A 27,926-nucleotide genomic window follows, 5' to 3' on the forward strand; every position below is an offset into this window, starting at 1 on the left:
TCTATTTCATTTCATTTTGCTAAGCCATACAGTCTATGTTTTCTTCCTTATTATTTCCAACTTTGGCATTCTAGTTTTCTACAATAATCAGTCCACCTTACTTGCCTATTCTTTTGATTTCAGATTTTGTCAGGCTCAAGCCCAAAGATGACAGAGCGAAATCTAATTGATCCAGTTCTTTATTTTCTTATACCTGAAGGACAGAATCTCATTAAACTAAAGCTATAACCTTCTAATTTACTAGATATATCTATAGAGATTCTAAGATGCAGCTACCTTAAAGTCTTTCCTCTCCCCCATTCAGTTCCAGACTATGCAATTTGAGCTTCTCTGTGATGGAATGTACGCCCTCCTCATTGGGAAAGCTCTGTGCTGCCAAAATTCCTCTCCCATTTCTCCAGGTGCACATTCCATCACAACTTTAACCATAAAATTTGTCAACTGTATTTTCTTCAGCATTGGTAGTTGGAGCATAAACTTGGATATTCATCGTATCAAAAGGGAAGTCTGAAGATTTAAACTGATATTAATCATTGACTGCACTGTATCCAAATGCTGCCTTTGCTGTATTTTTCCTGACCATGAAAGCAATGTTGTTTGTTCTTTGGGGAGGTTTTGTCTTGAATAGTAACAGTACAGGTAGTCCTCAACTTACGACCACATTTGAGCCCAACGTTTATGTTAAGTGAGAAATTTGTTAAGTGAATTTTGCCCCATTTTGTAACTTTTCTTGCCACATTTGTTAAGTGAATCACTGCAGTTGTTAAGTTAGTAACATTGTTTATTAAGTGAATCTGGCTTCCCTACTGACTTTGCTCATCAGAAGGTCACAAAAGGGGATCACATGACCCTGAGACATTGCAACCATCATAAATATGAGTCAGTTGTCAAGCATCTGAATGTAAATCACATGACCATGGGGATTCTACAACGGTCATAAATGTGAAAATGGTCATGTCACTTTTTTCAGTGCTGTTGTAACTTTGAAGGCTCACAAAACAAACTGTTGTAAGTCAAGGACTACCTGTATGATTTTCTGACTAAAAGTGTCCAATTCCAGTCCATTTTAATTTGCTGATGACTAACTATTTATTTATTTATTTATTAATGGGACTTATATCCCGCCCTATCTCCCGAAGGACTCAGGGCGGCTAACAACAATAACATATAGTAAGTACAGAAATTAAGATAAAATTAAAATTAAAGTAATCTGTGCAATAAATTAAAATTAAAAATTAAAAATAAATTAAAAATTGTAAACATAATTCAAATGCCTGTCAGTCCAGGTCAGCCAGGTGGAAAAGGAGTGTTTTGAGGCCGCGGCGAAAGGACTGGAGATCTTGGGCCATCTGAAGCTCAGGGGGGAGCTGATTCCATAGGACTGGCGCTCCCACAGAGAAGGCCCTTCCCCTGGGGTTCGCCAGCCGACATTGTCTAGCCGACGGTACCCTGAGGAGGCCTTCTCTGTGTGAGTGTACTGGGCGATGGGAATTCGTTCCCGGTAGCAGATGGTCCTGCAAATATCCCGGGCCTAAGCCATGTAGGGCTTTAAAGGTAAGTACCAGCACCTTAAATCTCACCCGGAGGGCAACCGGTAACCAATGCAGCTCATGGAGCAGAGGTGTTATATGGGAGTATCGGGGAGCTCCCATCACTACCCGTGCAGCCGCATTCTGCACCAGCTGAAGCCTCCGGGTGGTCTTCAAGGGCAGCCCCATGTAGAGAGCATTGCAGTAGTCTATACGGGAGGTAACGAGTGCGTGGGTGACTGTACGTAGGGCATCTCGGTCCAGGAAGGGGCGCAATTGGTATATTAGGCGAATCTGGGCAAATGCCCCCCTAGCTACGACTCCAATATGATCTTCAAAACTGAGTCGTGAATCTAGGAGGACGCCCAGATTGCGTGCTCTATCAACAGGAGGTAACATCTCTCCTCCTATAATCAAAGATGGAACCTCTTGGACTAAACGAGATGACGGTATGTAAAGCCACTCAGTCTTGGCCGGGTTGAGCCAAAGCCTGTTCTTTCCCATCCAAATCTGTACCGCTTCCAGGCAATGGGACATCACATCGAGGGCATCACTGGGTTGGTTCGGGGTGGAGATGAAAAGTTGGGTATCATCAGCATATTGATGATACTTCACCCCGAAGCCACGGATGATCTCTCCCAGCGGCTTCATATAGATGTTGAACAGGAGGGGCGAGAGCACCGACCCCTGAGGCACTCCACAACTAAGGGGCCTAGGGCTTGACCTCTGCCCCCCTGCTAACACCGTCTGCGAACGGCCCGAGAGGTAGGAGGAGAACCACTGGAGAACGGTGCCTCCCACTCCCAACCCCTCAAGATGACGCAGTAAGATACCGTGGTCGATGGTATCAAAAGCCGCTGAGAGATCTAATAGGACCAGGACACAGGAATAACCTCTATCTCGGGCCCGCCAGAGATCATTCACCAGCGCGACCAATGCCGTCTCCGTGCTATACCCGGGTCTGAAACCCGATTGGTACGGATCCAGATGTTGATTCTATAGTTAATTCATTTCATCTTTCATTGTGTTGAGCTTTTTCTATGCTCATGATTCCTACATTGCATATTCCGATTCTAATTCTGTCATTGCAGCTTCAGGTTTTATTTTTCTTTTTTTTTTTTATTGAAAAGTTTTAAAGTACAATTTTCCTTTAAAAATCCCCCCTTCCCCCTCCCTCCTCCCCCCCCTACCTCCCCCCCCTCCCCTCCCCCCCTCCCCCCCCCGACTTCCCAAAGCTAAATACAAGGTATATATATAAAAAGCAATCATAAACAATCATATGCTAACAACTATAAACTCTAAAATCCAACACTCTCTAGCTTATATAGGATAAGACAAGCCTTAATAATATCAAATATGTGTAAAAAGAAACTAAAATAAGAAAAGAAAAAAAAAGGAACAAAATACGAAAGAAGACTCATTCAAATGCTACATAAAACTTCTTAACCCTATACTTGATCTGGATAAACTCAATCCATTTTCTCCATTCCATAATATAGCGTTCTTGCGAGTGATCTTTCAAATAGGCCGAAATCTTCGCCATCTCTGCCAGGTCGGAAACCTTTAAAGTCCACTCTTCTATGGTCGGCAGTTCCTCTTTCCTCCAATATTGGCCTATCAAAAGTCTTGCTGCCGTAATTAAGTTCAACATCAACTTAGTGTCCACAACTGTAGCGTCTGCAATTATTCCCAACAAGAAAAGTTGCGGACAAAACTTTATCCTCTGTTTAAAAATCTTCTGCATATTCCACCAGACTTTTATCCAAAAAGCCTTAACCTTCTTACATGTCCACCATATGTGAAAATATGTTGCATCTTCATCTCCGCACCTCCAACATTTAGGCTGATAATTCGGATACATACTTGCAAGCTTTTTAGGATCTAAATGCCATCTATAAAACATTTTGTAAAAATTCTCCCTTAGATTTTGAGCTTGAGTAAATTTTACGTTCCTCACCCAAATCTTTTCCCAAGTGTCCATTGTGATAACTTCCTGGATGTTTTGGGCCCATTTTATCATACAATCCTTAACAAGCTCTGTTTCTGAGTCAATCTCTATCAATGCAAGATATATCCGTTTGATATGTGCTGGTCCCTGATTTCTAATTTGCTTTATCAAATTTTCATCAGTCATTGTAAATCCATTTTTCTGATCTTCTTTCCACCTGGCCCGTAACTGAGTATATTGAAACCAATTTTGAACAACCTTCTCATCTCGCAAGAGGCTATATGATTTCAAACACCAAACATTTCTTTCCAAGCTAAGGATCTCCTTGTACGTAGTCACATCATGTTTGAAGCCAGCATGTATATTTTCTATTGCGTGTTTTGGAATTGCCCACAATGGTATCTTGCAACTTAACTTATGTCTATACTTCTTCCAAACTCTCAGCAATGCCTGTCTTAAAATATGCACCCTAAACACGTTGTCTACCTTCTTATCATACAACAAATATGCATGCCAGCCAAACAACAAATCATGGCCCTCAAGATTTAATAACCTCCCTTGCGTCAAGTTAATCCAATCACTTATTCCTACTAATGCAGCAGCTTCATAATATAATTTAAAATTAGGCAATTTAAGGCCACCTCTCTCACGAGTATCCTGCATAATCTTAAGTTTAACTCGTGGCTTTTTCCCTGCCCACACAAATTTATTGATACCTCGCTGCCATTCCTCCAAATTAGAATCTTTCTTAAGAATCGGTATCATTTGGAATAAAAATAAAAATTTAGGCAGGACATTCATTTTTACTGCTGCAATCCGTCCCAACAAAGACAATTGCAATTTTTCCCAACTCTCCAATTCTTTTTGAATTTTCCCCCATAGTTTTTCATAATTATTTTTATATAGCTTTGTATTAGAGGGCGACAAAATCACCCCCAAATATTTGACCCTAGGTTTTATTTTTCTATATGGCAATATCAGCAACCAGACATCCCAAAAGCTTTAGTTTAGCTGAGTCATAAACACCATTAGCATTCTAAAAGATCTTCAGCAGCATGTTGAGTGCCTTCCCACCTGAGGGGCCATTATTTGGCATTTGTACTACCCATTTGTACTGTTTATACATGTGATTGCCTTGGTAAAATATAGGGGTGATTTACTATTGCCTTCTCCCATGTATTATGAAATAACACCTTTGTTATTATCACTAAAGTAATTGTCTACCTCCAGATCTTTCTATATCGCTGCTGGTTGATAGAGGTGCTCGCTTGCTATATCTGGGCAGCAGGGATAAACTTTATGCCTTAGATGATTCTGCTGAGAGTAGCATTCTTGGCATGAACTTTTGGCACCTAACTCCTCTCTCCAAGGAATCACTATGATGAAGCACATTCAACACTTGAATGGAGCGAATCAAATTAGCAATAATAATAACAACAACAAAATAATAAAAATAGTAAAGCTATTGCCCAGTAGCAATAGCAATGGCACATAACATATACTGCCCCATAGTGCTTTACAGTACTCTCTGGGTAGTTTACAACATCAGCATATTGTCCCCAACAATCTGGGTTTTCATTTCACTGATCTCGGGAGGATGGAAGGCTGAATCAACCTTGAGCCCCATCAGGAATGAACGCCAGGCTGTGGGCAGAGTTTGCCTGCAATACTATTCTACTCTAACCACTGCATCATCAGGCTCCTGCCAGTACATGGACATATAGATTTCAATAGTATCAAAACAGGTTATGTAACATCCAATGATGTAATCTAAATAATTTTCTGACACCCCTGAAGAGAAACAAAGGACTTGCAAACTCCCCGCAAGAAGCTGGGCAAAGTGCGTGGCTAGGCGAGTGTGTGCCTGTGCGTGTATTTACGAAAGAAACACTCCAAGAGTTCTTCTTTCTCCGCCCCTTTGGGGGGAACTCTAGCTTGGGCTCGTGCATGCCTCTCTCTCCCTCCCCCTCCCTCCCTCTCCTTCTCTCCACCGTGGTGATGGTGGGATGACAAAGTAACCTGAGAATGCGGAACCCTGTTGCCTGCTTTCCGTGTGGCAGATCCGTATGTGCCAGCTCTCGGGTCTCTTTGGACTGGAGGCTGATTAGGCCGGGCCTTCGGCTGTCTGCAGCAGAGGCGGCGGTGGCGGCGGAATCTGATGCCAAGGCAGCGGGAAAAAGTTTCTAAAAAGCCCCAAGGGCACCCGAGGAAGGCATTGGGGAGGAGCTTTGCATCTTGGAGACATGAAGGAGCTGCTGTAATGGTTACTCGAGAGAGAGTTGCACGAAGCCAAGGCATCTCTCTCTTCCTCCTCATCATTTCCTTTGCTTTTCTTTGTGCTTTTTTTCCCTCTGCGGAACTCTGCTGCTGGATTTTTCAGCAACTGTTATAGCCATGTCTCTCTTCTCGGCTCCAAAAATATGGATTTCTACTCTCTTGATCACTTTGCTGGGATAAAATGCCATTTATACCTCTGTGTGTGTAAATGAGAGGCAATCTGGATATAAGTTCTAACTAGCACCCGAAGTTGAAGTCGTTAAGAGATTATTTATTCAGAGGTGGCTGTAGAGGATTTAAATGGCTCCCCCAAATGTGTTGGAAGCAGTTGAAAGGCTGGGAATGTGAGGTGACGTTTGTAAGTCCGTAATTAAGTCCAATGGATGAGTTTGGATCAGTGACTCCTGCTCAGTCCAACTTACCCCATGGAGTTGTTGCCAGAAAAAATGGAGGTAATTGTGTGCATGTTACCAGAGTTCTTGGAGAAAAGCCAGGATATGGATCTAAAAAATATAGCAATCAGGGTACATAACTGAAGATGTGACTTATTCAGTTCAAATTTAAACCAGCTTCCATATCCCTTGTGCTGAAGCTGAGAGTATAAATTCCTAAGGGTAAGAATTAGATGCTCTTGTTATCAGGGATATAAAACTTAGTGTCTTCAAAAGCTTTGGAATTTTAATTCCATCAATCCCTGTGCCATGCAACAGAAAGCAAGCTGAAACCGAGCAAAGGAGACTGCCAGGAGCACGAATCGGCGTGTGCTCAGAAATGCCAATCTCGCGCTCCTGTGCATCCCAATTGCTTGCACAGGGACAATAGTTCTCCTAAGCAAGGAGCTAAGTTGTAAAAAAGCAGTAGTATTGTTTCTGTGATCCCTGTCTTTGCTAATTATCTGTTTAGGTGCAGCCCTACCCTTAATTTAAAGGGGAAAAAAGGTGAGTTAAAATCATAACCACACTGAAATTCATTTCTGAGCATAGATAGATTGCTTTCCTCATCTACCAACCACTTGCCATGGCAGCTTGTCACTTGAGGAAAAAAGCAAGGTTCTCTTTTCAGACAGACAGTTCCTACATTCCCACAGTCCCCAAAGGTATTCTCTTAAAAAAAAACAGGCAAGCACTTGCTCCATCCTACTGGACACCTCTACTGAACACAAGCTTTGAAACTATCAGGACACACCCCAAACCACATCTTAGGAAGACAAAAACTCTTGGAGTCAGTTCTAGTCCAAAAGGAATCTTTACTAGGACATGCTTGGTTGTGGGAATACAAGACAGGACTTAGTATTGTTTTACAAATTGAAATTTTATAAAGGGTACCCGGTTCAACCCCCCTTCCCTCAACCCCATTTGGTCAGCCCCCATCCTTCTACTTCGTGTCATCCCTTTCGTGGAAAAAAAGGAACTTTGAATCTTTATGGTTATTGCCTTCTTCCTCTCCAGAATTAAAAGAAAACACAAGCCAGATACCTTCTTCTCTAACCCTCCCTTTTGATCCCCCCAGTTCAAAAGGTTTCCTTGGTCTTTGAAATAACCTAAGGCAGGCTGAATCCACATATGCTCCTCCTTCCTCGGGAGATGGCAGAATCCATATGGGGGGGGAGATAATGTTTTAAACATACATTTATGAATTTGATATAAATGGATTCTGACAGAAATATTGAAACACAGAACTTGACAGGAAGCTTTATGATAGTACAAGTCATCACCAATGATTTCAGTCAGAAAGTTATTGAGAGCTGTGTTATAGCCAGTATTTACTGGCCTCACTTAAGAAGCAACCTCAAGCTCCCAGGGAAGGAAGGGAGGGAGGAGGGGAGGGAGGGAGGAGGGGAGGGAGGGAGGGAAGGCACCCACCCCAGTCCCACCCCCCTCCACCAGAGACCCACGGATTCTCCACACACAGGCACCCTGCAACCTGACTGATGAGCTGCCCCCCCCCCCCGGCCATTGACTTCGCTTGTCAAAAAGTTGCAAAAGGTGATCACATGACTCTGGGACACTGTGACCGTCATAAGTATGAATCATTTGCATCTGAATGTAAATCACATGACCCTGGGGATGCTGCAACAGTCATAAGTGTGAAAAATGGTCATAAGTCACTTTTTTCAGTGCCGCTGTAACTTTGAACAGTCATTAAGCAAATTGTAAGTTGAGGACTACCTGTACTTTATCATTTTCCCCCCCTTTTTTTTGGTCACGTTTTTGATACCTTGCTGGGCGACTGGTGGTACTCGGAGAGTGCCTTATCCTAAAAGTGGTACAGTGGGTGAAAAAGTTGAAAAGCCCTGTTATAAGATATAACTAACAGACACAGGGGAGCTGAAAACCAAACAACAATTAGAGGAACAAGGTATAAAGATGGATTGGTACATGAGAACGCAAATACAATCTAGATATGAAAACGATGTTAAAATAGATGGTTTTAATTTGGGGACATCAGAGTTAGATGAAATACTCACGGGAACTGAAGAAAAATGGATAAAAATGTATAGCTACTTACTACATAGGGAATTAGAGAAGGAGCAAGTGAAAGAGTAAATGATAAAATGGGCAAGAAATTTTGGATATACGATTGAATTAGATATATGGCAGCAATTATGGGAAAGAAACTATAAACTGACAATGGCGACAGCGTATAAAGAAAATATGTACAAAATGTTTTATAGATGGCATATGTCTCCAGAAAGACTTGCTAAAATGTTTAAGGGCAGATCTATGAAATGTTGGAAATGTCATCAAATACCAGGCTCTTTCTATCATATGTGGTGGATGTGTGTAGAAGCTAAAACTTATTGGAATATAATTAGAACATGGATAGAAAAGATGATACAACAACGTATAGAACTAAGACCAGAAATATTCCTGTTGCGTATTTTGCCAGAGAAATATAGTAAAGAGAACACATATTTGATTATTCATATAACCACTGCAGCTAGGATTGTGTTTGCACAAAATTGGAAAGCACCGAAAGCCCCCCCCGAGGAAGAGGTGATTGGGAAAATATTGGAATGTGTAGAAATGAATAGATTAACTATGATAATTAAAGATAAGACCGAGTCAGAGTATTATGAAATCTGGGGAAAATTTTATGATTGGGTGAAAAAGAGAATATGCCTAAAAGATATCTAACACTAATTTAGATGGAAGAAAAAGGAGGAGATAAGGAGGGAGACCCAGGCGACACAGTATTGGATAACTGGAGATAGTATAAATATTTAAAGAAGTATATACCCAGAAGGTCAGATTTATAGAAGTATTAACGTAATAGAAAATTAATGTTATTATACCTAATATAGATATTGAAAATCTAGGGAGAGGAGTTGCTCGGACATTATCCCTGAATTGTATCTGAAGAGGGATGAGAGGGAAGAAAGGAGAGGAGAGAGGGAAGAGAGTAGAGGAGGGGGAAGGAAGTAGGAAGGTTGGAGGAAAAGAGGAGGAGAAGTGGGGAGAATGGGAGGGGAGTGGTGAAGAAAAGAGGAGAGGAGAGGAGAGAAAGAAGAGGGAAGTAGGAAAGAAAGAGAAGAAAGGGAGAAAGAAGGTAGAGAAGATGGGAGAGAGAGGAGTGTAGATACAGTGCAAGGGGAAATGGATGAGCAACACCAAAATTTACATGTATGTATTTATGTTTTACGGTATATTTGTTGATATGTATGGGGGAGAGTTGGAAAAAATAAAAATAAAAAAACTTAAATTAAAAAAAAAGAAAAATAAATGTCTGATCATTCAAAGTGAAAGGAAAATACAGAACTTTTGAAACACATTATGGATATTGGAAAAGTTGAAAAAGCTGAAAAGGGGTAGAATTCTCAAAGGTTTTATCAAACTTCATTAACCACAGAACCATAAACATGAATAACATGTTTATTACCAAAATAAAATCATAATAGCAAAATATTCCATAGAACCTATTTATATTTTTTCTTGCAAAATATAATTTTTAAAATAAAAAAGGGAAAGTAATAATATGCATAAAGAATTGTTCATAAATATTTCCCTTTAAGATGTGGGATACGAGCCCTATCACTTTCCATGATGGCAAAGTTTCAGCAACTTCTTTGTTGTAAAGGAATCAATGGAATTTCAAGTGGAAAGAATCTCTGGATTGAATAGACTATTAAAATAAGGGGATTCAATCACAGGTGTCCGTATTTACTTATTTGTAAAAATAATAAAGGCAGGATATAAATAAAAATATTTGCTCTTATCTTTCTTTTATAAATGTAATTTTTCCTGCTTGCTATCATGGATTATGCAACATTTCAGCCAAACCTCACCAAACTTGGTACACTTTTAAAGATGTATATCAAGATTTCATGTGTATCTTTTCACTTTTATGAAATATCCAGTTTTATTTTATGAGCAGTAAAGTCTAACTCGGGCATGTCAAACTCGTGACATCACGTGACGTCACGCGACATAACGTGACTTTTTCACCATTGCCGGCAATGGGGTGGGCATGGTTTCAGTGTGATGCATCCGGCCCACGGGCCAGCAGTTTGACATGCCTGGTCTAACTGAATAATCACTCAATTCCAAATATATACAGAATGATTGCACCCTGCTAATCTGGCAAACAAGGATTCTGTCATCATTTACAACCTGCTAAGTATCATCCCATATTTCTGCTTCAATTTAAGAGTTCATAATTACACTCCCTGAGGAGCAATTATGCAGGTCAGACAGACAGTACATTTTTAAGTTGTTGTATGATTTCACTAGGCTTCAAAAATACTGGTTTAACTGTTCTGATGGAAATGAGGCCATTTAGTAATGAAATACCTTACTCCTCTCCTCACCTCTTCTATTAATTATGGTTATAAAGAGAAAAACTTTGTAAAAAGAACTCTGAGAGCCTGGAATATTTTCAGTGAATTTATTGTAAATTCTAAGAAACGTTTGTGAGCATTAATCAGTTCGATAGTGAAGTTTCTTTCAGGCAAAGCTTGTCAGTGCCACTGTAACACTGTAAATTCATTATAAATTTAGCCAATTTATATTTCACACAAGGCAAGGGAGAAAAGGTTTATCAACAGCTGCTTCTACTTCAAAATCTCACTCTGAAAACTATGCTTGAAAGTAAATTACGAAAATATTTAACACATAGAAATCACATGACAGTCAACATTCAATATAGCAGAAAAGACTGAAGATACTGATTCCAAAGGAAACAAATCTGCTCCAGAGTAAATGCTCAATAACCTGTAGATATCTCCAATTTGAATTTGACTATTATGCCCAATTAATTATTGGTATTGATCTCAGTTATCAAATAATAAAACATTTGAGCATAGTTAGGTATCTGCATGTATTAATATTACCGCGTTTTTCCCAAAAATAAGCCCTACCAGAAAAATAAGACCTATCCTGATTTTTGGAGGTGGGCCTAATATAAGCCCTACCCTAGTTAGAACCCCAGCCACTCTGTCCCACCTCGCCGTAATGGGGCAGGAAGGCAGGGGTGGGAGGGGGTGGAGCTACCCCACATGCCCCACACCTGCTTCTTTCAGGGGGCCCCCAGCCAGGCCATTCCTTGTTCGGCAACTTTCCCTTTTACTCCCCTCCTGAGCCAGACTGTCATTCTACGGAGGATGGGTGGGGTAGACCCGGTCCCCTGCCACCGTTTCGGAACCAGGAGGGAGAGATGGCAAAAGGCTCCGCTGATACTATGTGCCACTAGAGAGGTTTTCTTTGCACTTCACCCCATAGTTCACCTGCCTGGTGGCAGCCTCCTCCTCCTTCTCCTCTGCTAATTCTCCCATGGCTTGCACTGTGACTCTCTCTCTCTCCCACTGCAAAAAATTTTCAGAAAGGTCTAACTGAACTTTTTTTAGTCCCACAAACTCCGTTTCCCTGCAGCAGGAGAGAAATGTGCCAGAACTGGAAAGCAGGTTAGTGAAGAAATGCTTTCAGGAAGAGAGAGGAGCTGGGCGATGGTGCGCCCTGAAGGAAGCAGGCGCAGGGAACGTGGGACAGCTTCACCCCCTCCCCCACCTGCCTCACCTCATTGTGGTGGTAGTGGTGCGATGTGCCGTGAGGCCTCCTTCCGTGAGCAGCCGCAGAAGTGGGCCAGTAGCCCCGGGGGCTCCTGCTGAATGGGCTGTTGGTGCCGCCGCAGCAAGATGAGGCAGGTGTCACAAAAAATATAAAACATCCCCCAAAATGTCTTATATTTTGCCTCTTTTGGAGGCAAAAATAATATAAGACTGGTTCTTACTTTCGGGGAAACACAGATATTTTTAAATAACAGAAGATGTATTCATATAGTAATTACACAGGCAAATAAATATTTGTTTTTTATAACTACTGGGATACAAGTATGCTAGTGAATAAACACTTTAAATAATGAAAAAACAAAAGATACAAATTATAAAATTGTCAATACTTAAAAAACAAATTAACTATTGAAAGTTAAAACATATAGTTACCACTAAAAATATTTTATTTTTATATATTAAAACTGTTGCTATTTAAGTGTTAATTTCTACCAATTGAAGGGACAGAGAAGCTAACTGCTGTATCCTTGATTTTGTTTTTATTTACAGTAGGACTATGTGATATTAGATGATGCTGTAATAAATTTTATCGCTGAGGTAAATGTCAATAAGAGGAATGTCTTTAGTAATAAATCTTTGATTTTCTGGATAACTGAGCAAAGCTACTAATAGCATTTCAACAAAACTGATCATTGTAAAACATAAAACACACGTGAAATTAAAAGCAAGTATTGAAATAATTAAAATGTTATCAGGCAGTAAAACAAAATATCAGGACAGTTTTAGTATTGATATTTTACGATTCTAATGCGTTATAACATTTTAATTATTTCAATACTCTTGCTTTTAATTTCATGTTTGTGTTTTACGATGTTATCTGGGTTAGTACACTGCTGCTATTTTTTAATGTTATAATTGCTCCTGTTTATACACAATATTTAGTTAATGTCAGGATCTCCATTATTGACCTGGTGCCTTGGTAGTGTTTTGCCATCAAACTAGAAGGGAGAGGGGAGACATTTTGGGTAATCCACACATCATCATCATCATCATCATTGTCGTTATTATTATTATTATTATTATTATTATTATTATTATTATTATTATTATTATTATTATTATTATTATTTTATTATTTTATTATTGGGTCCGGATTATCTAAGGGAACACCTGCTGCCGGCATCAACTTCCCATCGTCCTGTGCGCTCCCACAGGGAGGGCCTTCTCAGGATACCGCTGGTTAAGGAATGCTGGCGGGTTATTCCCAGGGGAAGAGCGTTCTCTGTGGGCGCGCCAGCCCTATGGAACCAACTTCCCACGGAACCTAGGACTGTCCCCGACCTTCGTTCATTTCGTCGGGAACTGAAAACTTGGCTCTTCGAGCTGTCTGGCCCAGACTGAGGGGTTTTAATTTTAATTGGGTTTTAGTTTTAAATTTCGGGGACTTGAATTAATTAATTGTTTTAACTGATTTTAATTTTTGTATGTTATGCTTTTAATTTTCCCTGTAGACCACCCTGAGTCCTACGGGAATAAGGCGGTATATAAATTTAATTAAATAAATAAATAAATATATTATTATTATTATTATTATTATTATTATTATTATTATTATTATTATTATTATTATTATTATTATTATTATTATTATTATTATTGATGGGAAATGGGGAAGGGGAGCTGACAGGTGAAGAAGACCAGAGCTGTTGGTACCAGTTATGTTGGGCATCTTCAAGGCCACTTATCCTGGGTGTGAGATTCCAGCAGCCTAAACAACCCAGAGTTTCCCACAATATTGTGGAAATCCTGGATTGGGTGGCAACAGACTGGACATTGGGGGGAGGGATGGGGAATGGTGGGCTTGGCTCTTTGTATCAGTGAGTGGAAACTTCAGTTTCTGCCTCACCTTCCTGCAACCAACAACTTTAGTAAAAGTTCTTTTAACTTCAATCAATTGGAGTCGAGAGTTTGCTTTCCTAAATGATTGTTTAGGGGCAGGTCTGACATTTAGATTTTGAAGAATTTGTATGTTATATTTAGAAGATATGTGTATTTTTGTCTCATATTTGTAAAACACATCTCTAGATGTACTTTGTACAGAAAAGTTGTCAGAACCCACTTCAGCCCACATCTTAAGAAAAGGACTCTTGGAGACAAGGTTTTCCAAGTAGGAAATTTTACTAAGAAATAGGAGATAGCAGGCACAATAGACAGGATCTGAGAAATCCCTTCACAGATCGATATTTTTAAATGTCCCCAAGCAAGCCCCACCGCACAGTTCATTCGGTCAGTTCCAGATCAGCCAAGTTCCAGGTGGTAAGCCCCTCGTGGGAAGAAGAGAGACATCAATCCATTCGTAGCAGGATCATTTCCACCCCCTTACATTCCATCTGGAGAAACAAACCAGATTCTGGAGGGTTTCATTCCTCCCCTTCCACCCCTTTCCTAGCTGCCTGTAAGATAAGAGGAAATGCCTAGTGAGAAAGCAATTGGTTATATTGTGATGGATAGCAGACAGGTGGAATAAACAAAAGGTTACATTTAAGGAAGGAAGTGAAAGCAATACAACCCCATGTTTGTTCCCTCTCCTCCTTGGGAATGGCAAAATCCGGGTGTGTGTGTGAGAGAGAGATTTGGGTTTTGCACAGAAGAGATAGTTAGAAATGAAATATAAATGGATTCAGACAAAAGTATAATGAAATATCAGTTTCATTTATAGAGAACATAGTAGGTTTAAAAGATAGTTGTATAAATGTATTAGAAATATACACATACTTAAATAACAGCGCCTGTTACTTGTCCCAGCTTCTGCCAACCTAGCAGTTTGAAAGCACGTAAAAATGCAAGTAGAAAAGTAAGGACCACTATGGTGGGAAGGTAACAGCGTTCCATGCGCCTTTGGCGTCTAGTCATGCCGGCCACATGACCATGGAGACATCCTCGGGCAAGCGCTGGCTCTTTGGCTTTGAAACGGAGATGAGCACCAGCCCCTAGAGTCGGAAACGACTAGCACGCATGTGCGGGGGAACCTTCACCTTTACTAAATAATATTTGCATTAAACAAGTATATATAAAATTGTAACTGCTTGTTATGACGCATATTATGTCAATGCTGCTAACATCGGATGTTCTTGCTTGACAACATAGGGAGATGTAGCCTTTCTTTAACTCATATATTATTTTTAGAGCTAGAATTAGTGGATGGTGGGGGGAGTAGGGAGAATGTATCTTAAGACTGTTTGTAATAAGAGAAGATAAGAATTTGGCGGGTTTTTAAACAGGAGGGAAAGTTTGCATTTTAAACTAATTGTAGAATGTGATTTATGATGGTTAAATTAAGGGAGGGTGTTTGATAAGATGTGTTCAGGGCAGGAGAATTAAGATCTTGGCTTCTAATATGTACGTGCCGAAGCTATCAGAGTATAATATAAGATTCTTTAAGGTAAACAATGCCTTGAAGTTCTTTGAAATACTGCATTTTTCGGAACCATGACATAGTTTCTTTTTACTTGTATTTCTTTATAGTTTTGCTAAAGCACTTTTTACATGCTTTTTCTTTTCTTTGACAATATACATAAAAATACTTGTAAAATACTGTGTACTTCATTATCAAAATAACACATAAAATTTAAACAAATACACATAAAAAATGGATAACTTGAAATATAAAAGGATCAATTGCACATGTACATTTTTAGAAGAAATGAATTCATTTTATAATCTTCAGTAACAGACTTTTTTTTATATAATGAAAAAAAACCCTACAAAATTATATAACCTATGCAGTAAAATAAAAACATGTGGTTTTCATAGTGAATGACAGGAAATGCCACAGAATTTCTATAAAACCAGATTATAGTGATTTTACATGTATTATAGGACTGCATTGCGATCAATAATCTAGAAGGAGTCATTTTTAAAAATATGAGTCAGAACAGAATCATGTATAACCCCCCTGCTCACATGAGGAAAAGAATGTCCTTCACAACATGAAGTACCAGGAAGTATCAGAAAAAATATATGATAAGGCTACAATTACATATTTCTACATAAGGGACAATATGCATTCTGTGACATTATGTGAGATGAGGAGTCCTTCCCCAAGTCTCCTGTTCAATAGGCTATCACATACAAAAGTTCTAATGGTCAGATTGATTTTGCACTGCTGGTCTGTATAAGTTATTAAAAGAAGCATATTGGTTCTTTGTAAAGGACTTGGATTATTTTTCTGAATAATGCTGGCAATTAATGGAACAATTTTGCACACAGGAAATAAGTGTGGGAAGAAACAACTAATAATATGCCCCAGACATCAGACAGTTCAGAAAAAAATATGGATCCTTAAAAATTGGATCATTTGAAAGAATGTACTGTAAAGAATGTACTAATCAAAAAGACTACATAAATCCACTCACCAGCATTCTATTAATATTCACTTACCATTGGACAGATTATTATTATTAAAAAATCTAGCTTCTATCACTTTCTTCCACAATATCTAATTGTGGCTCAGTTTTTTTTAAAAAAAACTGTGTTATAAGGTAAATCAGATTCTGTGGTTTTGATAACATAGATGTGAAAACGTCACTTTCCAAAAAGAAGGAATAATTTTCCAAATTCTTCTGCTTACCTGGCCGTGAGACCTTTGAGCTGTTGAAAACTGCTTCTTGCAGGCTGCTACAAAGAGGCTGGGAGTTTGAGTTACCATGGAGATCTTTACATTCAAAAGTGGAGAATTCTGGAATGATACAATGAAATATTTTGTCTGGTGAAACTTAGAATGAAAACAAACATACCCTATGGCCATCTTCTCCAGTTTATTTGCCACTACCAGCAAAAAGTTTACTATGTAATCAAATGAAAACATAAATTTAGACAGTTAAATGGTCATTAAAAAAATCCAAATGGATAAGCACTGAAGCTTAGTCCCAAATTCAGCATCCAGAACTGCCAATATAGCAGCAAAAGCCCTTAATGAAATCCAGTAGATCTGTTACCAATCAGTCATTTAGTTTACACATCACACTAAGTGTATATAACATCCTTGGTTTTGAGCCTTAGCTTATGGCTCAGTGTAACAGGTTACCAGGTCTTTTCAAAAACATAGTTGAAACAAGGCATAGTTTAATGTAGTATAGGTTACCCTTGCTTAACACTGTCTTGTTTAGCAAGTGTTTGAAGTTATGACTGTGCTGAAAAGAAACTGCAACTGGTCCTTGTGCTTACAACTGTCATAGCATACCTATGGTCATGTGTTCAAGGTTCGAGTTGCTTCACAACTGGCTTAAGTTTATGGTAGCCACAGCATCCCATGGTCAAGTGATCACAATTTGCACACTTCACAGTTGGCTCCCCATGAGCAATATCAACGGAGTAGCTGGCAGTAAAATTGCATCTTGCAGTTACATGATGTATCACTTAACAGTCACATGGAAGTGAAGAAGTAAACCTATGAAAGTCATGTTATATTTTCCTTAACACCCACATCATTCAGCCAAAGCTTTGGGTCCCAACTGTGGTTGTTAAACTAGGACTACCAGTATGCAAAGTCAACTGGATGATATGTGGCTATATGAATTAAGATTTGATTTGGTGCTAAATAGAGAATATATTCCTGGGTTTCTAAGAAGCTGCTTGGAAGTGGAGATTATCAGTATAAGATAATTATATCCCCTCAATAACACTGTGACTCCATGCACTCCATATAGATTTCTTGAAACAGTATGGAAGTAATTTGGCACTGCCTCCTGGGATAATTTGTTCAACCTCTGAGTCTAGCCCTTGGCTTTTCAACCAAATACAAACCAGGACCAAGCTTGCTAAGATAAACAAGATATTGCCACTTGCAAATATTTTCACTATACAAGCACTCTAATAAGAAGACAAATCGTGTGTTCTTTCATGCAGTATAAAATGGTGAAAGGTGCTTATATTATGTCACACCTGAACTGAGACACCAAAATGCAAAGGGAGAACTCCTCCATATCAGCTGTTACCAAAAATTAAAGCAGCAGTGGGATGGACAGAAAGATCTTTCACTGCACTCAGCGCTGTTGCTTTTTTTATTTCATATTATTGGGATTCATTTGAGAAAGACTGCATCATAAGAATACAGAAGACACTTTCTAGGTAAAAGTTTAATCCCCAAATTCTGCAATTTCAAATGGAAGAGGAATATGGAAATGAGGAGGACAGGGTTAGAAAACAAACCTAAAAAAGCTGCCTTCCAGACTGATTCGGACCATGCATGGAATAGAGTCAATCAATCAGAACAGAGATGGAAGGGACTTTTGAGCTCTTCTAGTCCAACTACCCTGCTCAAGCAGGAGACCCTGTACCATTTCAGTCTCTTCTTAAAAACCTCCACTGATGAAGCATCTATGTGTGACGGCAAGCTGTTGCACTGGTTAATTGTCCTCACTGTTAGGAACTTTCTCTTTAATTCCAGGTTGCTTCTCTCTTTGATAGGTTTCCAACCACTCTGGACAGACCTTTTTCAGGCAATCCCCAGGAATCAGCTAGGAGGCAGTGGCTTACCACCTTCTCTGCCGTCTTCTCCATTGACTTTCTGGGGAAGCCAGCAGGTGTAAATTCCTGCCTCGACTACTTTTCCTAAAAAAACAGAACTCTTGAAACAGACATTGTTTCAAAAGGAACTTTTATTGAGAGATAGTGACAGCAAAAGAGCAAAGCAAGATCTAAAGGTTTCCCATGTAAATTGCTACATTAAAACTTTGATTTCACAAAACCCCACCCCAGAGTCCAACTGTCTAGATCGTGTCCAGCCAATCCACAGGTGCGAAGTTGTTATGGGAACTGGAGCTGATAAGGGATGGTTCCCAGGTGCTTCATCGGATCTTGCAACAAACTGGAGATAAGGCAGATGGCCCCTGGCACATTCCATTCCCCGTTTCACACCAAAAGAGATACATCAAAGTTGAGGAAGAACAAAGGAAGCACAGCCGCAAGTCCCCCTCCCAGCAGGGAAAAACCTCTCCCCTCTCACTAGAATGGCAGAGCCCTGAAAAGAAACATTGAAGGGGTTTCTGACATGCTGCCCCCCTTAAAAGAAAAAGATGGGTGTGCGGGGGTGGAGTGGGCAGGATGGGGGGGTGGAGCAGGGGCGGGCGGGGGCAGTTTTGGAGCACTCAGTCACTAAAAGGTTCACCATCACTGACTTAAGCCTTGTTCTGAGCTCAAAAGGTCGAAAAAGGCCTTCCAGAACTTGGATGTAAATTGGACACCTCTATCTACAATTCTGTGTTTGGGGGCTCCATGTAATCAATAGATATATTGGAGGAACATTTTAGCTAAGGTTCTGATGGTTGGGAAATACTGGCATGGGATGAAGGGGACCTGTTTTGAGAATAAATCAGTCTCAACCCAAATAATTGTTTTTTCCTGCACTGCCTGGTAATTCCACAATAAAGTCCATAGAGATCTCTCTCTGGGGTGCTGAAGGGCTCACCATCGGCTGTAAGGGGTCAGGAATTTTTCCTTGCCTCTGTTTCGCTGTGGCGCAGATGGGGCAGTTGGCTACATAACTTTCAATGTCCTTTTTCAATGGTGGCCACCAGAACTGCCTTGTTACTAGGTGAAGGGTTTTCACAAACCCCAAACGTCCCACCAGTTTTGAGTCATGGGAAGCCTGACTCAGCCTTCCATCCTTCCAAGGTAGGTAAAATGAGGACTCAGATTGTTGGGGGCAATAAGTTGACTTTGTAATAATGCCGCTTGGGGGGGGGGGTGAAAGCCCTAATAAGCAGGCATATACATATAATGAAGGTTATTGCTAAGCACATTGGTTTGTGCTTAAATTGTAAGCCGCCCTGAGTCTTCGGAGAAGGGCGGGATATAAATGGGATTAAAATAAAATAAATAAAAAAATAGTTTTTAGCCTTTGTATGGCTGGAACATACAGTTTCCATCCTACCCATGCCAGTCCATCCAACACTGAGCAGAGATTCTTGTGCTCTAAGAACAACTTATCTGTCTCTAAAGTTTGTTTGAACGCTGTTCAGGGAGCTCCATACAGTTAGATAGTGGTTCTCTTCTGTGATTTTGTAACAACTGGCGCTGCCAATTGTTAGGTTGGTAATAGAGGTTTCACTACCTCCGCTTTGGTGCTGTTATATTGCAGCATTCTAGCTAGATCGTCAGCTAAGAAATTCTTTTCCCCCAGTAAGTAGTGGAGATTAAAATTGAACCAGTGGAAATGTTGGGCCCACCACGCTTCTTTGGGGTACAACTTCCCAGGTGTCTTTAGACCTTTGAAATGTTTGTGATCAGTCCATACTTGAAAAGAAATCTTACTCCCTTCCAGAAAGTGTCTCCAGGTGAAGAGGTCCCAGCATACTGCATAAGCTTCCTCCTCCCAAACTGCCCAATGTTGTTCTGTCTCTGATAGCTTTTTGGAGGTATAAGCACAGGGCTGCAGTTTTCCCTGTTTGTTCTCTTGGAGTAACACCACTGCTACTGCTACATCACTGGCATCAGCCTGGATTATGAATGCCTTTTCTGGGTCCAGGTGCTTCAGAATCAGGTCTGCTGAGAAAAGTCTTTTTAATTTTTCAAATGCCGTTTGGCATTCCATAGTCCACTTCAAGGGCTGGCTCGGTCTCAGTTTATCCACCTCTTTTGATTTTAACAAGTTTGTGATAGATAAAGTGATCTGGGCGAAAGAGGGGGTGAACTGTCAGTAGATATTTGCAAAGCCCAGAAAGCTTTGTAGCTGCTTTCTGGTGCGGGGGACCGCCCAATCTAAGATGGCACATACTTTCTCCGGGTCCATCTCCACCCTGTTGTTCGAAATCCTGTAGCCTAGGTAGTCATTTTTTTCTTTATGAAATTCACACTTTGACAATTTTGTATAGCACTTAGACGCTTGGAGTTTATTTAGGACTGCTCTGACAAACTTCATGTGTTCCGCCTTCATTTTAGTGTAAATTTATATATTGTTCAGGTACAACAAAACTCCCTTATATAGGTGCTCATGGAGCACCTCGATCAGCTGCATCAATACGGCTGGGGCCCCTTGCAAGCTAAAAGGGAGCAGTCTAAATTGAAAACATCTGAGGGGGCAGTTGAAGGCGGTTTTCCATTCATCCCCTTCCTTGATCCTAACCCTAGAATATTCCTCTCACATTTCCAATTTAGAAAATATTTTTCACTGCATTGCACATTGCCCTCCCTAATCAGAAAAATTTGGGCAAAATTTATGATGTTTATTTATTTATTTATTTACTTAAATTTATATGCTGCCCTTCTCCCTAAGGACTCAGGGCGGCTCACAACAATAAAAATTAAAAAAGAAAAAAACATAGAATGAAAACTTTAAAAAGAATTAAACTAGTAAATACAATGATAACATGACAATTTAAAACCCAGTAAAACCTAATTAAAATACGTAGTCAGTCCACACCTGCTTGTTGAAACAACCAAGTCTTCAGGTCACGGCGGAAAGACTGAAGGTCAGGGGCCGTCCACAGCTCCGGAGGTAGTTTGTTCCAGAGGGTCAGCGCGCCCACAGAGAAGGCTCTCGCCCTGGGGGCCGCCAGCCGGCATTGCCTGGCAGACGGCACCCTGAGGAGGCTGATTCTGTGGGAGCGAACCAGGCGATGGGAGGTTGACAATGGCAGTAGGTGGTCTCGCAAATACCCTGGGCCTAAGCCATGTAGGGCTTTAAAGGTTATTACCAGCACCTTGAAACGCACTCGGAGAGCAACCGGAAGCCAATGCAGCTCGCGCAGGAGTGGTGTAACATGGGAGTACTGCATTTTGCACCAGCCTCTGGGTGCTCTCCAAGGGCAGCCCCATGTAAAGAGCATTGCAGTAATCCAGGTGAGAGGTGACGAGGGCATGAGTAACCGTGCATAGGGCATCTCAGTCCAAGAAGGGGCGCAGCTGGCGCACTAGGCGAACCTGTGTGAAGGCCCCCTGGTCATGGCCGTTAAATGATCTTCCAGGTTGAGCCGCGAATCAAGGAGGACACCCAAGTTGTGAGCCCTTTCTGAGGGGGGCAATACCTCCCCCCAATTAAAAGAGATGGAACTTGTTGGACAACATGAGATGCCGGTATCCACAGCCACTCTGTCTTGGAGGGGTTGAGCCTGAGCCTGTTCCTACCCATCCAGACCCGCACTGCCTCCAGGCACCGGGACATCACGTCAAGGGCATCACTGGGTTGGTTCTGGGTGGAGATGAAAATGAACAACTGGGTATCATCTGCATATTGGTGATACCTCACCCCAAAGCCGCGGATGATCTCACCCAGCGGCTTCATATAGATGTTAAACAGGAGGGGGGAGAGAACCGACCCGTAGGGCACCCCACAAGTGAGGGGCCTCGGGGTGGATCTCTGTCCCCCTGCCAATACAAACTGTGAATGGCCCGAGAGGTAGGAGGAGAATCACTGTAAAACAGTGCCTTCCATTCCCAGCCCCCCGAGCCGTCGCAGCAGGATACCATGGTCAATGGTATCAAAAGCTGCTGAGAGGTCAAGTAGGACCAGGACAGAGGAACAGCCCCTGTTCCGGGCCCGCCAGAGGTCATCCACCAGTGCGACCAATGCCGTTTCTGTGCTGTAGCCGGGCCTGAAACTGGACTGGTACTGGTCCAGATAGTCTGCTTCCTCCAGGAATTGCGGGAACTGACGCGCCACCACACTCTCAACAACCTTCACTACAGGACGGTAGTTATTCAACAAGGCTGGGTCCAGAGCAGGCTTCTTGAGGAGGGGCCTTACCACCGCCTCTTTCAAGGCGGAGGGGAAGACACCCTCTATCAAAGAAGCGTTGACAACTGCCTGGAGCCAGCCCCCTGTCACCTCCCAGGTGGCCGAAACCAACCAGGAGGGACATGGGTCGAGTAAACAAGTGATAGCACTCAGTTTACCCATGATCCTGTCCACATCATCCAGAGTCACAGAGTCAAACTCACCCCAAATGGTATCCTCAAGACCTGCCCCCTCAACTTCGCCGGATTCCGCCCAGTCGGAGTCCAAGCCTGTCCGGATCTGAGTGATTTTATCCTGCAGATACTGTACAAATTCCTCAGCCCTACCTTGCAAGTGGTCATCCCTCGCTCCCTGGTTAAACAGGGAGTGGGTCACTCTGAACAAGGTGGCTGGGCGGTTATCTGCGGACACAATGAGAGCGGAAAAGTAAACATACTTTGCCACTTCCATCACCACTAGGTAAGACTTCAAATAAGTTTTTAGCTGTGTTTGATCAGATTCGGACCCGCTAGATCTCCAACAGCTCTCTAGGCGTCTTTTCCAGTGCTTCATCTCCCAGAGCCCCTCGGTAAACCAGGGGGCCACCCAGGATGTGCGCTGGGTCAGAGGCCGCAAAGGCACAACTCGATCCAGGGCTCCGGCAGCTGCCCTCTCCCAGGCTTCTACTAGGGCCTCAGCCGAGTCGTGGGCAAGGGAGGCAGGAATTATCCCAAACTCCATCTGGAACCTTACAGAATCCATCAGGCACCTGGGGCGGAACGACCGGGTTGGTTCCGCCTCCCAGCGGCGGGGGGTGGCAAACTAAAAGTCTAGCCAGAGAAGGAAATGATCGGACCATGACTGGGTTTGGATGGTTAAGTCCCCCCTACCCAGATCATTATGTCCCATTGCCTGGAGGCGGTTCGGGTTTGGATGGGGAGAAACAGGCTCAGACTCAATCCTGCCAAGACTGAGTGGCTGTGCGTACAGGCATCTCGAGTGAACCATTCTATTACATATTTAATGATGGGGGGTGAGGTGTTACCCCCCGTCGATAGGGCTCGCAACTTGGGTGTCCTCCTGGACTCGCGGCTCAGTTTTGAAGATCATATAGGAGCCGTGACCAGGGGGGCTTTTGCCCAGGTTCGCCTGATGCGCCAGTTGCGGCCCTATCTGGACCGAGATGCCTTGCACACGGTCACTCATGCACTCGTGACCTCCCGGTTAGACTACTGCAATGCCCTCTACATGGGGCTGCCCTTGAGGACCACTCGGAGGCTTCAACTGGTGCAGAATGCAGCCGCGCAAGTTGTGATGGGGGCCTCCCGATACTCCCATATAACACCTCTCCGGAAGCATTGGCTTCCGGTTGCCCTCCGGGTGAGATTCAAGGTGCTGGTGATGACCTATAAAGCCCTAAATGGCTTGGGTCCGGGATATCTGAGGGAACACATCATGTTCCCTTCGTCCTGTGCGCTCCCACAGGGAGGGCCTTCTCAGGGTGCCGCCGGCAAAGGACTGCCGGCGGGCAACACCCAGGGGGAGGGCCTTCTCTGTGGGCGCGCCTGCCCTCTGGAACCAGTTACCCGTAGAGCTTAGGACTGCCCCTGATTTTTGTTCGTTCCACCGGGACCTGAAGACCTGGCTCTTTGAGCTTTCCAGCCAGGACTGAGGATTTTTTAATTTTTTTAACTTATTGTAATTGGGTTTTTAATCAGAGATATACGGGTTTTAGATTTTAATCAAGGAAAATTTAATCTATTTTAATTGCTATTAATGTTTGTATTGTAATGTTGTTTTAATTGCCTTGTGAACCGCCCTGGGTCCTATGAGAGAAGGACAGTATATAAGTTTAATAAATATAAATATATAAATATATAAATATAAATATTAATCCAATGCCCAGAGATAAAAACCAGGTCAAGTGTGTGCCCTCTACTATGGGTCGGGTCCTGAATTATTTGAGTCAGGTCCATGGCCATCATGGAAGCCATGAACTCCCGGGCCAACTCAGACGCCTCAGCCACAGAAGGTAGATTGAATTCCCCCAGAACTATAAGCCTGGGGAACTCAATCGCCAACCCGGACAACACGTCGAGAAGCTTGGGCAGGGCCAATGACACGTAGCTAGGAGACAGGTATGTAATCAATAGGCCCAATTGAACTCCAGGACCCCACTTCAGGAGGACTCACACCCGCCTATCTGAGGGACAGTGGCCTCTCTCGGACAAAGACTCTCCCTAATAATAACCGCCACCGCCCCACCCTTGGGCCTGCAGCTGGTGAAACACCCAGAAACCTGGTAGGCATAATTCCGAGAGGGACGCCCCCCTCTTGGCCCAACCAGGTCTCCGTAATGAAAGCTAGGTTCACGTTCTCCTCCTCAATAAGGTCCTGTATGAGGGGAGCCTTGTTCACCACAGGCCTGGCATTGAAATAGACCAACCTGAGCCCAGGGTCCTGCAATCCTATGCCCCTGGGGGAGCGAGAAGAGCAATGAGGGTGGTAGCAGGCCATCAGTTCATCAGTTGCCAGCTGAAACTCCCAGTGACTTCCTTGAGTGCCCCAGATGTTAAGAGTGAATTACAGAAGATGGAGGGGACTTCAGCTGACGATAGAAAAATTGTTGAAAGGAGCTTATAAAGCCTACAAGACATGACCAGAAGTGATAACCATGGGGGCTAAAAAAGATGAAAAACAAATATTGTCTTGCTGGCTTAAGCTCTAGTGCCCCTAGTGGAAGGGTGAAGAAGTGGGACTTGTGGAAGAGGATGGCGAGGAGTGGTAGGGCCCCCTCAAGAGAGAAATGGGACTATGTCACCCAGATTCCAGGCACACACACTCTGAGAGCACCCACTGCAGTCTTTTGCCCTAAGACAGGCCAGTGTTGTATATGCATGACATTTGGCCACTGGAGCAAGGAATGTCTTTTATGTTCCCTTCCTAACTGTCCTATAGGGTGCTGTTACACAACCATGCTCCAGATATAAGGGGGGGAGAGGCTGGGGGCCTTTGTCTCCCTGCCCTTATGGATGATTCTTCCTCTTCACCCCTGGTAAAGTTCAAAGTCAAAGGAAAACAATACCCTTTTTGATTGATACAGGAGCATCACATTCAGTATTAAATAAGCCCATTGGAAACCCTTCTTCACAAATGTTCCAGGTCTTTGGGAACAATGGCCATTCTGTGTCAGCTGCAATATTCAACCCTTTGGAATGCTTTATGGGTGGTATTCACCTTACTCATCAATTTCTTTACCTTCCAGACTGCCCTATGCCCCTTTTAGGATGTGATTTGCAAGCCACCATCTTTGCTCTAATGGCTAAGCCCTTGTATCAGTCTACCACAAGAAACCACTCTCCTTATATGTGGCTGAAAGCAAAGGGGTGGCTGCTGGAGTCCTTACTCAGACCTTTGGTACTTGGTCTCACCCAGTGGCCTGTTTCTCCAAACAACTTGATCTTATTGCTCAAAATGGCCGGCATGTCTTTGGGCTGCAGCAGTTGCTGTTCCCCTTTTGCAGGCTGCTGAACAATTAACCTTTGGGGCTCCTATCACAGTGGAAACACCTCATTCCATCCAGGACTTGTTAGCATCCAAGGGGGAGGGTCATTGGCGTATAGCCTCCCGTCTGGAGCAGTATCTGACTGTCCCCTTGACAACCCACAAGTTCATATCAAGTGCAGCACCAGGTTCAATCCAGCAACCTTTCTTCCCCAACTGGAACAGGATGGTGATCATGATTGTGTGCAAACTGTTACTGTAGTGTTTACTGGCCAGCCGGATTTAACTGACCAGCCATTACTTTGGGAACAATTTGTAGAGAGTATTCAGTGCCTCTAGATTTTTGTGATCTGTCCAAACTTCAAAAGGCACTTTGCTCCCTTCTAGACAGCATCGCCAGTTTAATAGCCCCCACCTAATTGTGAAGGCCTCCTTCTCCCAGACTGCCCATCTCCTCTCGCTTTCAGTAAACTTCTTAGAGGTGTAGGCGCAGGGTTGCAGGACCCCACTTTTTTTCTTTTGCAGTAATACAGCTCCGACTGCCACGTCGCTGACGTCAGCTTGAATTACAAAGGGCTCCCCAGGGCAGGGGTACTTCAGCAGCAAATAGTCTTTTCAAATTCTCAAAAGCTTTTTGACAGTCCATAGTCCATGCTAGTGGTTGGCCCGGTCACGGCTTCCCTCCTCCTTTGCCTGTTTTGAGTAGTTCTGTAAGGGGTAGGGCAATCTCGGCAAAGGAGGGGATGAATTGATGATAGAAGTTGGCAAAACCTAGGAAGCTCTGGAGCTGTTTGCGACTCTTTGGGGGCTGGCATTCAATTATAGCATGACCTTGAACTGATAGCTCCCCATGGGGCAGTTGAAGGCAGTTTCCACTTGTCTCCCTCCTTTATTCTCACCCGGTAGTATGCCTCTCTCAGGTCTTGTGTGATCCAGTTGGATTTTTCTCTCGTTAGCTTCTGTGCAGGTTTCTTTCTTGCTGGTGGTCCCGGCCTGTTCTGTTGTTGGGGGTAGGGAACTGGGCAGTTAGCTGCTCGATGTCCCTGCTGTCTGCATTGGAAGCACTTGATTGGCAGGCTTCCAGGTGGTCTGGGTCTTTCAGCAGTCGCAGCAGTTGGAGGTTTTCAGGGGTGGTGGTTGCATTTGGGTTGCTCTGGCTTTGACTCAGCTTCAGGTGGGGGAGGTTTTTTATAGTGGGCAAGCTGAACATCTAGTCTTACCGTCACCTGGTACCATTCTTGCAGCTAATCAGGTACCGCTCAATAGATGCAGGCCTGAGAGGTTATGTCCAACCCTTCCCTGAAGAGATGGACTATGGACTGCTCAGGCCACCTCTCTATCCGACTGGCTAACTTGCGAAACTCTCCTACATACTCCAGGGCAGGCCTGCTGTCTTGTTTTATCTTATGGATTTGTTCTTCTGCTTTGAGGGCAATGGATGGCTCCTCAAATTTTTCTCTCAGTCCTAGGAGGAAGAGGTGGGGGTCCTCCAATTCAGGGGCTTGCTCATTATATAAATTGTTCAGCCATTCAGATGCCTCTCCCTCTAAGCTGGACGCAATCACATCGACCATAGCACCTGGGTAGAGATAGGCCTAGCGGTTCAAATGACAGTGCACTTGGTTGAGGAAAAAAATCAGCTTCTCTGGGTCCCCATTGAAGGTTCCTCTGAAAGGTGGAGCAATCATTGGTTACTGGGGCCCCCACTGTGGCTGTTGCACCCCCAGTTGTTGCTGGGTCCACCTTGGCTGCTGTTTCATTGCCTGCTGGGCTCCCCACTGTGGCTGTTGCACCCCCAGTTGCTGCTGGCCCCACCCTGGCTGCTGCCATATTCCCAGAGGTTGTATGTTTGGGGGCTGTGGCCACCCCCCGCTGTGGTTGCAATACCGGCAGTACTGGCCTCTCGAGTTGTCGGAGGTCTCCCAAATGTTGCTGTCTGGGTGGGGGCTG

At 42.9% G+C, this 27,926-nt stretch overlaps 1 protein-coding gene across 4 annotated transcripts in view; it reads right to left on the reverse strand.

Annotated features, from left to right (window-relative positions):
- Positions 1-27,926, reverse strand: part of TBL1X (transducin beta like 1 X-linked) — a 298,339-nt gene that overhangs the window by 136,092 nt on the left and 134,321 nt on the right. For all 4 annotated transcript variants that reach the window (XM_081327457.1, XM_081327458.1, XM_081327455.1 and 1 more), the window contains exon 2: positions 16,389-16,496. The gene's annotated coding sequence lies outside the window, so the exon portion shown is untranslated. The remainder of the gene's footprint in view (positions 1-16,388; positions 16,497-27,926) is intronic.

This window comes from Vipera berus (genome assembly GCF_964194415.1).
Source record: "Vipera berus genome assembly, chromosome: 4".
Lineage (NCBI taxonomy): Eukaryota > Metazoa > Chordata > Lepidosauria > Squamata > Viperidae > Vipera > Vipera berus.